This window comes from Mastomys coucha, unplaced genomic scaffold, assembly GCF_008632895.1.
Source record: "Mastomys coucha isolate ucsf_1 unplaced genomic scaffold, UCSF_Mcou_1 pScaffold6, whole genome shotgun sequence".
Classification (NCBI taxonomy): Eukaryota; Metazoa; Chordata; class Mammalia; order Rodentia; family Muridae; genus Mastomys; species Mastomys coucha.
This window is the reverse complement of record NW_022196912.1, coordinates 123,456,456-123,469,148: the sequence shown is the minus strand read 5'-3', so window position 1 is coordinate 123,469,148 and position 12,693 is coordinate 123,456,456. Positions and strand designations below refer to the sequence as shown.

The 12,693-nt window shown below is 47.7% G+C and overlaps 1 long non-coding RNA gene across 19 annotated transcripts in view; it reads right to left on the bottom strand.

The window, feature by feature from the left end:
- Positions 1-6,593: 6,593 nt before the first annotated feature.
- The window catches only part of LOC116079627, a 57,148-nt gene continuing 51,048 nt past the window's right edge, over positions 6,594-12,693 (bottom strand). For 12 of the 19 annotated variants that reach the window (XR_004114086.1, XR_004114104.1, XR_004114103.1 and 9 more), the window contains 2 exons: positions 8,924-11,786; positions 6,594-7,331 (listed from right to left, as the gene is read on the bottom strand). This is a non-coding gene — a long non-coding RNA (uncharacterized LOC116079627). The remainder of the gene's footprint in view (positions 7,332-8,923; positions 11,787-12,693) is intronic. The other 7 variants (XR_004114099.1, XR_004114100.1, XR_004114101.1 and 4 more) reach the window with 7 other exon arrangements.

Below are 12,693 nucleotides of genomic sequence, written 5' to 3'. Positions count from 1 at the left end.
CTGTATAACTTAACAAAAAGTAACAGAGAATGATTGGCATTCCTTTAGAGCCTGCAAAGCCACTAGAAAACCTCCACTTGTGCCCACTGCTGCAGACTCCAGGGAGTCCTCCAGGTGGTCATAGAAAGAGCAGGATTAGAACCCATAGCAACATGCATCATTCAAGAAAAACCAGAAAACTAGCTCTCTGAAAGCCCCCACCCTCTTCCCCAAACTGGAGCAGCATGGAGACCCCTGGCAATTCTTTCTGCCATTCCCGGGGAGTTCAGAGGACTACAGGAGACTTACCACTATAAACATTCACCCAGTGCAAGGCTCACCGAAGGGAGGTGAGATTCCCCTACCCCACCCCCAGAAACAAGGTTCTTCAAACAACCTTATCAGTAATTCATGCTCTCATACAAAAGGCGGAGAGGACACCTAGGGAAGGAGGCGGATAGTCTTGGCAGCCTCTGCAGCCATCTTGATTTTGAACATCTACCAACTCCCTCCCCCTTAAAGGTGATTGTAAGGACAAGTTGGCTATAGTGGGCAGAAAACCCTCATCTAAATGGGCACTTTTTGGCCTTAGACAATGAGCTGGCAGAAGGGGATGCACACGTTTCCTTGGCTCTGCCAAGAAGAGCCCTTAGGATCTCCCAAGTCAACATCTTTTCTAGAAAGTTCTCAGAAGCATGCACGAGGTCTGCAGGGTCAGCCGCAGAAGGAGTTCAAGGTCAGGAGCCCACCATGCATTTACTTACCCTGAAGAGACCACACCCTTCTTCTAGGCCCAGGCCACCAGCCATGCTTCCAGGCAGCATTTGCTCCTCGAAGAGAGCTTGCCCTTGCATATTCATTTCGCGTAAAGCAAACACACAAAGGATAACCTCTCTTCAAGTAGCAAACGATAAGGAGCGCTGGGGAGTGCTGGTCCGGTGCAGTGACAGATGTGATGACAGTCCAGAAGTGAGCTTTGGGGGGCACATTTGGAGGTTACACTTCCAGATGACTCCCATGCCCCTTCTTACCACATCCCCCAAAGGGTGACCCAAGGCACTCTTACCCAAAATGATGGCTCACCCAGGAGGTCTCCAAGACATATCATTACAGAAAGAAAAGCCAATTCCAGAAAACATATACACGTGGTGAACACACAGAGAAACAACTTCATTTGAGGTCAGGGAAGGGAAATAAAGAACACAATGGTCTCATAACATATCTCTGGGAGAGGCTGGCATATAGGCACACATCACACAAAAATCACAAATCTATCTATCCCCGCCAAACCCAGGAAGACGACGGATAGCATGCTTTCTTCCGTGATGACGTCATGTCCTCGGTGGTTTCCCAAGCAGCATTTGATACTGAAAACGTGGATTTTCCTCTACGATTAGTCATTAATATTGTACTCATAGAAGGAGAATCTACCTTTTAAATATCAAAGAACAACTCGATCCAGGAGGCTGTGAACTTGTGCTTGTGTCGATAGAGATGGAAGTCCACTGGGCGAACAGGCTGCCCAAATAGGCAGTATATCAGACCCACATCATACTAACACTCAGTTGGCTTCTTAGGACCATTTCTGGCCACATCCCATTCATTATTAACATGATCTTCCTCCCACCCCCAGACCCTACAGAATCTTCCAGAAATGGTTCCAGAGTGACATTTGATACTGAAAAAGTGGATGTTCCTCTATGATTATCCAGGAAGCACGTAACCATAGAAGGAATATCCACCTTTTAAATACCAAAGAAGGACTGAGTTCCGGGAAGGACCAGTCTTGCTGCTTGGCTCATCTGAAACAGATTACAAGACAAAACAAAAACAAAAACAACTCCCCTTTTCAGGCCGAGACGCCACTGTCGGAAGGGGCGCCTCGGCCTCTGTGCCAGGCTGGCTCCACAGGCAGATACCCTTAAAGGTGATGGTCCGCAGACACATGACATGAAAAACACACATGTTCTGCAGCTCACCATCTTTCCACTTACCGGGGAGGGCACAGTGCCCAACCTCATCTCCCTGGTGGATCATGGCTCCCAGGAAGCATGCGAGACTGAAAACGCAGACGAATTAACCAGCAAGCATACAACCCCAGGAGGGAAATCTACCTTTTAGATATCAAACAAGACTTACTCTTGGAGAGTCCAAGAGGATAGTCCTATCTAAGACAAAAGGAACATGATGGGAAAGACTCACTAGCTGGTGTGGATTCCAGAATGAGACAACCCCTAGCCTCTGGCTGAGTTGGCAGCCCATCAGAGAATCTCTTCAAGATTACTCAGTGGCCCTTGGATACCTGTAAGCTTGGCACATGCTTTGTGGATCACTGACCTCCCACTTACCCAGGAAGGGGCAACTGTCCTGTCACTGCCCTGATGATGGCTTCAGTTCAGGCCCATTGCCCAGCAGCATTTGACACTGAAAACGTGAAATTTCCTCTATGTTTAATCATAAATACCATAAACATAGAAGGAATATCCACCTTTTAAATACCAAAAGATTTAGTCCTGAAGAGAAAGAGCCGAGGCCTAATCCGTCAGAAATGAAGAAGACAGCGGACAGGCGCCCTCGGCACAGCCCCCAGAGGACACGGATTCCAGGAACAGCCTTGCTGTGGAAAGCACGGGTTGTTGGGATCCATCTCTCCCTTATTCTCTGGGTGGGAGAAGAGGGCATAACCTGCTTCTTCCTAGGGTGCTCTTTGCATTCAGAAACATCCCAGAACAACTTGAGATACTGAAAATGTGGGTGTTACCTCTATGATTAACCAGAGGCATAGAAGAACACTCACCTTTTGAATATCAGAAACTGAACAGCAGAAGTGTACCTAGAGCTCACCTTACAGATCAACATACCCTCTGGTTGTCACACAGCCTAGTAGGGGATCACTGCAAACGACCCCTGCCCTTAGAAAATTCACAAGGAATCTGTCCCGTTGTGGTTCCACTTCCATATAGCCCATCTTGGGTACCCTTGGGAGAGATGCCACCACGATGTCTGCAGGAGCATCTGCGTACAGGCCATGGAGCACTGGAGACATCAAGGAAGCTTTCTAGGAAATGGGTAAGTCCAGAAGGCTCTAACACACATGTTCAAGGCATCAGTGTGACAGACTGTTGGGAATAGGTACAAAGGACACCTTGAGTCTTGGCTGAGCAGGACATTCATGACTTACCATCCACACTACCATGTTCTTCCAAGATTAGCTCAAGTTCCTGTACAATGGTTTTTGAGTAGATCAGACACAGAGGCATACCAGCACACTGTAAATCTTTGATTTTAAAAAAAAAGGCCTCCCCAAAGCAAAGAAGAAGGACTAAGAACCTCAACTCAGCTAATCACCTCCAACATCTTCCTCATCTTAGCCTCGATGCTGAGGACAAGTAGGCCAGGTGACATTCCCTACACATAGAACATGTGCTCTGTGACCAGCCCTTCCATATCTATCCAAATAGTGATGCTTTCATGGGTCATGTTTTCATAAAGTAGGAACTGGCCCAAGAGTTTTGCAAAGCTGGGTAACTAAAGGCAAGAGGGCTCAAGGATGCTGAGGCTCCTCCCCTAAGAGCAAAGTCCCCTCCCCCTATGAGCTGAGGCCCCGCCCCTAAGAGCTGAGGACCCTCCCTGTATCTACAGATTGTTAAAGGAGAAAACCTGAACCCTAACAAACACCTTCAAGTGCATGGACAGGTAGGTAGGTCACTTACCAGTGGACTAAAACTGCTTCCCTTCACAGCACCCTAGGATGCCAGGAGACCCTAGGAAGAAGCAGGACAGAACTGGTTAGGGGATCTGATAGCTGGTTACTAGAGCAAATGTGTTCATCTCTCCTGACCCAAGGAGCAGCAACTGCAAATGTAGCTGTGTGTGAGCTGAATGTGATCTTGAGGAACAATTTCCAACTAGGCTTAGGTTTATGTGTGTGTGTGCATGCGTGTGTGTATGCATATACACGTGTGGTTTTGCCAGCGTGCTTGTTGTTCCTATGTGTAGAGGTAGGAGATAAATGCCTGTTGCCTTTTGCAGGCACTTTCTCTCTCTCTCTCTGTGTGTGTGTGTGTGTGTGTGTGTGTGTGTGTGTGTGTGCATGCGGACATGCCCAAGGAGGCATGAAGAATACATCAGATTCCCTAAAGCTAAACTTGTAGGCAATTGTGAGCCATCCAGTGTAGATGCTGAGAACTGAACTCTGGGATTCTGCAGGAGCAGCAAACAGTTTTGAGTTGTTATGGTAACATACCTTTGATGCCAGCATTTGGAAGGCAGAGGCAGGCAGGACTTCAAAGTCAGCCTCAGCTACATAGTAAATTCAAAGCTAGCCTGGGTTACAATGAGCACTTGCTGCAAAAAAAAAAGTTATTGAAAAATGTTTTATGAAATGAGTTGTACAATAAACCCCAGGATAAGTGTCACATACTCATAAAGATCCCCACCTTCATCTTCTTCTCGTCATTTTTCACTGGATATTCGTGCTTGTCTGTTCAGATCCAGGTGAACCTGGGAAGATCAGAGTATATTCTTTAAAATTCTTGAAATCTGAAATGCATGCTAGGCATGTTTTTGCTCACATCTGTCAATCAATTAAGAAGGAAGCGATGTGATAGAAACTAGATTTTTATGTACAGATTTGCCTTGGGAAATTGGATTATAGGATGATTCATTCAATAAACTCTCAAGTCTCAAAATAAGAAAATAAATAAACAAAAGCACTTGCCATCTGGCCAGCCATCTGCTCACATATCATCATCAAGGGGCTGACAGCCACACTGTATTTCTGAACCTGTCACTGGGTACAGAGAGCCCTTCAAGGAGGGATTCTGTGCTCCAAAGAGGTCACTGTTTAATATCTTTCACGAATAAACACCACGATGTGGACACTGTCCCTTGGGGCCTCTTGGGACAGCTGCGGCAGTCCTGCCCAGACCTCTCCTGTGAAAAAGACAGCTGGTGAGGTATTGTGCCCAGAGACTATTCTACCCTCAAAAATGGAAGGCTCCCTCTGGGCCTGTACGTACCTGGGATGGAGGGGTGAGTAGCAGCACTTAGAAGCCTGCCAATAAAGCACAAAGCTACACGTGAAATGGAACTGAACGAGTCAGGTTACCTTGGATGACAACCAGAGGCATTTCTGGCCAAGTGCACTTTGCATCCCTTGGGTGAATCCGAGACAAACTCCCCTCCAGAAGTATGTGGGCCTAGGGGCCTTGGGCTGGGTGGCAGGTGTCACAGGTATCATGTATGGCGTGCTCACTGCTCCACCAGCACCGAGGCCAGTACCCACTAAATGGAAAGGGATTTTCAACCTAGGAAAACAGGCTGCCCACGCTTGCTCCATGCCCCATAGCCTTTCTCCACGAGTAAAGGGAGAGTTGTCGCCTTTCCAAAAGTGTTTCCATCTTTTACAGGCTGAAGCCAAAATACAGGTAGAGCCATAGCCCGAGGGCACCACCGAGCCAGTAGAAACTAAGAGACACTACGTGTGGGGCTAATACTGGTATCTCTTTGGTGAAGAAGTCAACACTGGGTTTTGATGAGCTATGACAATAGTCACGTGAGTGTGCCCAAAGCTTTTATTATAACTTGAGCAAAGAAAGAAATAACTTGTATCCTAGCAAAAGTTGGTCCAAGAGTAATCCCATATCTTGTACTGACTGGGCTTCAGGAAACCATCCAGGGGAGATGGGTGAACGAGGTGTTTACACACTCTCTGCATACTATCCTCTCTCCCACTCTCACAAGAGAGCCACCAAGGGTTCCTGCTCAAACAGCCACATCAAAGGCAAATTTGATGCCATGAGGGGGCTACCAGAGAAGGTTAGCCAGAAAGATAAGTCCACTGGGAAAAAGGGGTCTGAAGTACCTTATACCCACTCCAGAGGGCAGCTTAGAGGGGAACTAACGTCGGGAATAAGAGACAGACAGCAGTGGCCAATGACAGCTTGCTGTATCCCTGGTCCTGATCATAGCTAGCACCCACGGTCCTCGAGGCCTTGCTGATGGCATCAAAGAGCACAGCCCATAGGAACATAACACAATGTTGGTAAAGAGCTGCTCTGGGGGTCCAGTCTTTTCTAGAGTCATAGTGTATGTGACACTCACCAACTGACATGTCCTGGTGAAGACACCTGCAGCTGACATCTAGTCACGTGTCTCCAGAAGGAATTGGTGGTTGGCTTGTATTGGCTGTTTGATTAAATTGCTGTTGTTTGGATTTTTATAATGTTCTGGGCTTCTCTTATCTGAACTCCATCCTATAAGAGAGCCTAGAAGTATGTTTCTTGCTTTCCCTGACTGACTATGCCTATCCCAGGAGGTGGGCATTCTGGACCTAACAACACACAGAGCCAAGAGGGGCAGGGGAAATTGTGTTTCTTTGAAGTACATGCTCCCGCGCACATGGAGAAAAGTAACAGGCGACCCCAAAATCCCTGACCCCTTCCTCCCTCCGGTCCATGGGGAGCTCTCCAAGGTGAGATTTGATATCGAAAAAGAAGTGCACCATGTTTGTTTCGTCACAAATAAAAGCGAAAAATAACATGGGCAACTTCTTTTCAGGTACCACGGTGAGCTCTTGCTTGTTCCAGCAGTGTGCCTGAGTGCGGAGGGGTGCTGAGGGGCAGGCAGAGGGGGGCTGAGGGGCAGGAGGGAGGGATGATGAGGGGCAGGAGGGAGTTGTTCCAGCAGTGTGCCTGAGTGTGAAGGGATGCTAAGGGGCGGGGAGGAGGGGTGGTGGGTGAAGCAGATACTTGGCTGAGAGAAGGGCAGAGGGGTGGTCCTGAGGAGAGAGGAATGGCTCAGTACTCATCCCTGCCATAGCAACGCAGCCCAAAGCCACTCTACCTAAGGATGCCAGGAAGTCCTGGTTTGAAGAACTTGGTCATCGGAGTTGAAGATCCTGAGATGCTGGCTACCATCTTTGCCAGTCTTTCTGGAGTATCACTCAGGGGAAATGGGATGGTGCCAAACTCCAATCTCCTTCCTCAAATCCAGGGTCCTCTTCTGGATCTGAGGGAAAAAAAAAGAAAGAAAGAAAAAGATAAAGAACTAGGGTGGCAGAATCCAGGGCTGCCTAAATGAACTGTGATTGCCTGGTGTCTTTCTGATTCCCAGGTCACCCCATTAAGGTGACAACCCCCCAGGGTCCCCTGTAGGGATACTTCCTTCCACCACTCCCCACGCCCAGAAGTGACTTGTGACAAATACAACAAACAGCTCACAGAGTACTGAGAAGCAGCAAAAACAGGCTGAAACAGCAGATTCTAGGATTCTGAGGGTGTGAGGGGTCTGGGGATACAATGTCCATCCATTATCCGGCAGCTGTCCTGAATGCGACTTATGACCCTTGCCTGAAAAAAACACACACACACATACACACACATTGATTAGTGTGTATTACTGCCATTGGAAGGTTACAACGCTACGGCAATGTATCAGAAGCACAGCCAGTCATTCCGCAAAAGAAAGTGACTTGATACCAACAACCTACCTTAGACTGGACAATGGGAAGAGTGAGTAAGAAAACATTCCATCCAAATGATGCCAGTTATACTCACTGGGGACTCAACAAGGAGCCATCCATTCCTCTCACAGTAAGGAAAGGCCCACCTCAAGCTGACTTACACACAAAGGAGGCATCCAGGCTAACATAACTTAAAGGTACATTGACGTGTTGAGCTTCAAGAAGTGTCGGATGCAGGTCCCAGATTGCACTGTTACCTAAATGTCCCTTGGTGCCTTGCTGCCTCTTCAATCTGTCCCACGTGACGAATGCCTCCCCCTCTGGACCTGCCTACACAGTCCTGGGTACTGTCCTCTTGAATTCTAGCTGGCTTTCAAACTCACATTCACTACCACATCCAGTGGCTGAAGTGAGATCTATTCAGACATCTCTAGCAGAAATGAAGACCCGTTCCCTTCCCAGAAGCCTCAGCGAACATCCCTCTGTGGGCTAAGGCCTCATCTAGGAATCAGTAGCCCCTGGTCAACCAGTTCTGTTGACATTGTGTTGTGGAAGAGGGGTTGTGGAAGAGGGGGAGGGAGGAAGGGTCAACCAACCCAAACCTGTTCTCACTAAGAAAGGTCAGAGGACCATTCAAGAAGGGGGATAAACTCTCAACCCAGGTTCACTACATAGACTATCTTCCTAGATTAACATGGTTTCCCTCAAATCAGTAAGTAGTTGAACCCCGAAGTCTTCAATGTAGAATAGGATGCTGAAAAAGAAGTGCACCGCGAATGTTTCGTCACATATAAAGCGAAAAACACGCGGGCAACTTCTCATTAAGCACCGTATGTCAGCAGCATGGAACCCTGTGGCTTGTGTACCGCTGTCGTCACTTCCTGTGCGTGAGCAGGCGATCACGCTGCAGCCCCGCTGTACCTAGGGGGCTCTCACAGCTGTGCCCGCTCCACGCAGGCAGAATCAGGATCTTGTAGACAGGCTTTGGATTGGTCATCCTTTGGGGAGGTCTTTGAAGTCTCCTCAAACATCAGAGAATAATGATACAACAATAATGACTTTGCTTCCCAATGTCCAGCTCTGGATCCGTGACAAGAGAGGAGGCATATCCCATAACCTCTCAGTTGAGGTCAACACCCATCTGCTAGAGGGGAGGCACCAACCCGTGTACCATGGTACTTCCACCCTGAGGCAAAGAGGATACCATGAAATGGGAAACAAAAACACATCTGAGCACAGATTCTGTTTAGCCTCAGCTTGCCAGGGAGGAATGGGAATATTGAGGTATGAAAGGACATGAATAAAGATAGACTTCTTAGGTGTTCTAGGTAGATAGTTGGTGGCCTATGCCTGTACACATATTCCCTCCCTCATGATATCATGGATACAAGGCACCTCCCCACCCTTCCTTGGCTCGACCAATGAAACATGAACAGAATCACAATAGACCCCAATCTCAGTCTGAGAGCTCCTACTTACTTTCTGTGTCTCTGCCATGGCTGTAAGAACCGCTTGCCAGGAGCTTGGGGGAGGGGCATGGAAGCCACCTTCACCCCCAGGGTAGGGATACATCAGGAGGCCCTCCTAGGTATGGAAGACATACTCAGCATTAGTAGAGAAAGAAACACATGAAAATACAATATATTCTTTCAGACAAAAACACTTTGACATGCCTTTTCCATTGATGGGGACTCTGGTGTCCTTCCCTAAGGAGATATCACATCTGAAATACATGTCCTAGGCAGGAACTTGTGCTGGGAAGCAGCCAATGATTTGAATCCTTGGAAGACAAGCAAAATTAAACAGACATGGAGATGAGCAAGAACAATGAAGCCTATGCCATCATTGACAGATGTGGGCTTGATGCTGGGCTAGAGAGACCTGTCACTCACCTACCAGGAGTAATGTGCTCCTGCTTGGGTTATAGCTTCACATTCAGGAGATCCTCCAGGATGGTATTCTTTACTGTAAACATATGGATCATAAAATGCCAGTCACACCCATGGTAAGCTTACACATGGTTTTTAAGTATCATAGAACCAGGTTGGCATAAGGTTCACAGGTACTGACTCACACATACCATCTCAGGCCCAACCACGGATTCAATGGACCCATAGCAGGTACCTCACATGTCCTACATCAGCATAGATTAGGACAGAGTTTCACTGTGGATGCTGATAAGAACAGCCCTTCTCATAATCTATCTGTGGTCAGCCTGACACCCACCTATGGCAGGATGTGGTACTACGGATTAAAAGAGAGAGGAAGAGGAGATGAGGAGAAGAGATGACTCTTGCCACACAAGCATGAGGAACTGGGTTAAATGTAGAAAGGACACGCTCTGTGTACATACCTGTCATCCGAGAACCAGAGAGGCAGAGACAAGCTGATCTCTGGGGTCCACTGGCCAGCCAGTAAATCGGTGCGCTCCAGGTTCAGTAAGAAACCCTGTCTCAAAAAAATAAGATAGAAAGTGGTTAGAGAAGATACTTGACACCTCTGGCCTGCACACACATGCATACACACAAAATCAATCTCAATCTCTCTCTCTAATCTCTCTCTCTCTCTCTCTCTCTCTCTCTCTCTCTCTCTCTCTCTCTCTCTCTCAGGAAAAGAATATACTTAAAAGCTAAAAGCTAACCCCACTAGAAATATTTTAGTTTCACACTGGCCTCAACCCCACCAGTATCTTCTTCATAGCTGTCATGTGCATCAAGGGTCAATCCACAGATGGTCTGGGTGCTAGTGGGTAGTAAAACGGGTGACCTACAGCATAAATAAAGTGTACGTCACTGGTCTACCACCCACACAGCTATCCCGAGAGCAGTGGGCACTACTGTCCCCTCAGTCATGTTGCTGGCACGTCCTTATAGCTACTGTGAGGAGGACCTTGCTGAAAAGCTATCACATACCAAGAGTCTCCTCATAGTCCAAAGCCATAGGGAGCAGCCTAAAGCCACCACAGGGACCCTGGCCCTTCTTCAAATGATTTTCCTTCCGGGGCCGAGTCCTGAGGCCACACCCCCATGGTCCATGTCACAGAGTCCAGGTCCCTTCCCTGAAGGCTTCATCAGGGACAGGGAGTGCCTCCTGGGTGGGATTTGACACTAAAAAAGAGGTTTCCCGTGTATGTTTCATCATAAATAAAGAGAAGACAACACGGATGACCTCTCCTTCAAGTATCAATTAGCACTGGTCAAAAAGCAAACAAAGGGAGACCCAAAGTGCCTGGTGCCTTGTCAGGAGGATCTGCCTTAACCTTAAGGGTCTGGTTCAGTGGGCCCTGGAGATCAACCAAAACCCCTTTAAAATCTGACAGTCAACAGAATTGCCTGAAAATATTTCCCACCAACACAGACCATTTGCATGCCTTATCTCTCCAGGTTTAGGAGATCACTGAAGGGAACCAGGGCACCCCAGAAATTATGCCTCGGGAGATACCCCAGGAATAGCAGCTCTCAACTTCAACAAGAGCAGTTCATTGGGTGGGGTTCAGGAATGGTCCTCAGATTCTGCTTCCAAGAGGTAGGTGGGTGGTCAGAAGGAACCTACCCCTCTGGGGGTGAGTCTGGGCAGTTTCCAGGAAAGGTAAGACTCTAAAAACAGACACATTATAAAGTTAGTAGGAAGGGAAGTGAGTTTCCCACATCCTGCAGAATAAGGAAGAAGCAGGCAGGACCTGTGAGGTCCCAACCCCTAGGCTAATGGCTCTCAACCTTCCTAGTGTTGTGAACCTTTAATATAGTTCCTCATGTTGGGTAACCCCCAACTGTAAAATTATTTTTGATGCTACTTCATAACTGTGATTCTGCTCCTGTTATAAATCATAATGTAAGTATCTGATATGAAAGCCCTGTAAAAAGAGCTCATGAACCTCAGGTGGGGATGCCCTGTCCTAGCTGGAACCCCACAGAAAACTCTACTGCTGAGCACAGAACTGGGTAGAGTTAAGGGTTAAGAACAAATTTCATATCCTAAAGTTCACTGGGCAAATGTGTGTGCCGACTTCAGGCTGGCTTTTCTACTGCTAGAACGCTGCTGATCACAAGTCCCTCATTACAAGGGTGTGTGTGTGTGTGTGTGTGTGTGTGTGTGTGTGTGAATGGCACAGATCTAGGCACCATCTGACACAGTGGATGTTCTATATAACACACAGTCCTGTGGCAGGGGTTGGCTGAATGAAAGCCCGTCACCGTGCCTCCAAAGCATGTTGGACATGTATGGGGGTATCTAACCTGTTAGAAGCGAGTCGGCTGCAACCTACCAGTGTGATCTAGGGTAGAGCTGTCTCGTTCTGGCATCTTCCCCAACTTTGGAACACCACATTGGCTGAGAAGTCTTCCTGAGAATGGAGAAGATATTGAAAGTTAGAGGCACAGGCAACAGAAATCAGATGTATGGGATGGGTTTTGTCCATCACTCACTTGTTCATGTCTATTAGTCTGTCCTCAGATGAGGCTGAGGTATGGACCAAAAGGCCTCCATAGTTTGTTCTGATGGGAAGAGAGGTTAACCAGGTGTGTTTCAAACACAGAAACCTCTCTTCCACCTCCTCAGTTGACAATAACAATGACACCTTCCCAAACTGGACCTTCAGACCCGGCAGGCCTGGAAGGGCTAAGAGAACAAAGGACACCATTCAGAACGATAATTCACTCGCTGGCTTTGTGGCGAACCAGTTACTCCTGTCCCCTGGCTGGATGCTGACAGGACCATCCTTCCCTGAGACTGGGATCTGGACCACGAAGCCTCCAAGATGGGATTTGATACTGAAAAAAAGGTTAGCTGGGTGTGTTTCATTCTCATCAAAGAAACAGAGACCCAGAAAACCTCTCTTCCGGTACCAGAAGCGAACACTGACAAGACTACCTCGGTACTTCCCCAACGTGACCTTCAGACCTGGCAGGCCTGTTGAATGCAGGATTGCACACTGGATGTTAGTCAAAGTGCTCAAGCAAGCCATTAGTTGATATATATCTGACAGCCATCACTTCACATGCCCCAGTACAGCAGACCTCCATGGCATGATCCTGAAGTTATGCCACAACCAGAGAGCAGTGGCGCCATAGAGACTGTCCAAAGGACTTGCCACCATTTTGGGTAACCACAGAAAAGCACAGATGCCCCCAAACCAAAGAAGATCCCCCCCACAGATTTAGCATGCAAGTGTGCTAGGTGACCTGCGACCTGGGCCACATATAAATGGCATACATAAACTCTCATCAGCGGACAACATGGTACTTTTCTTG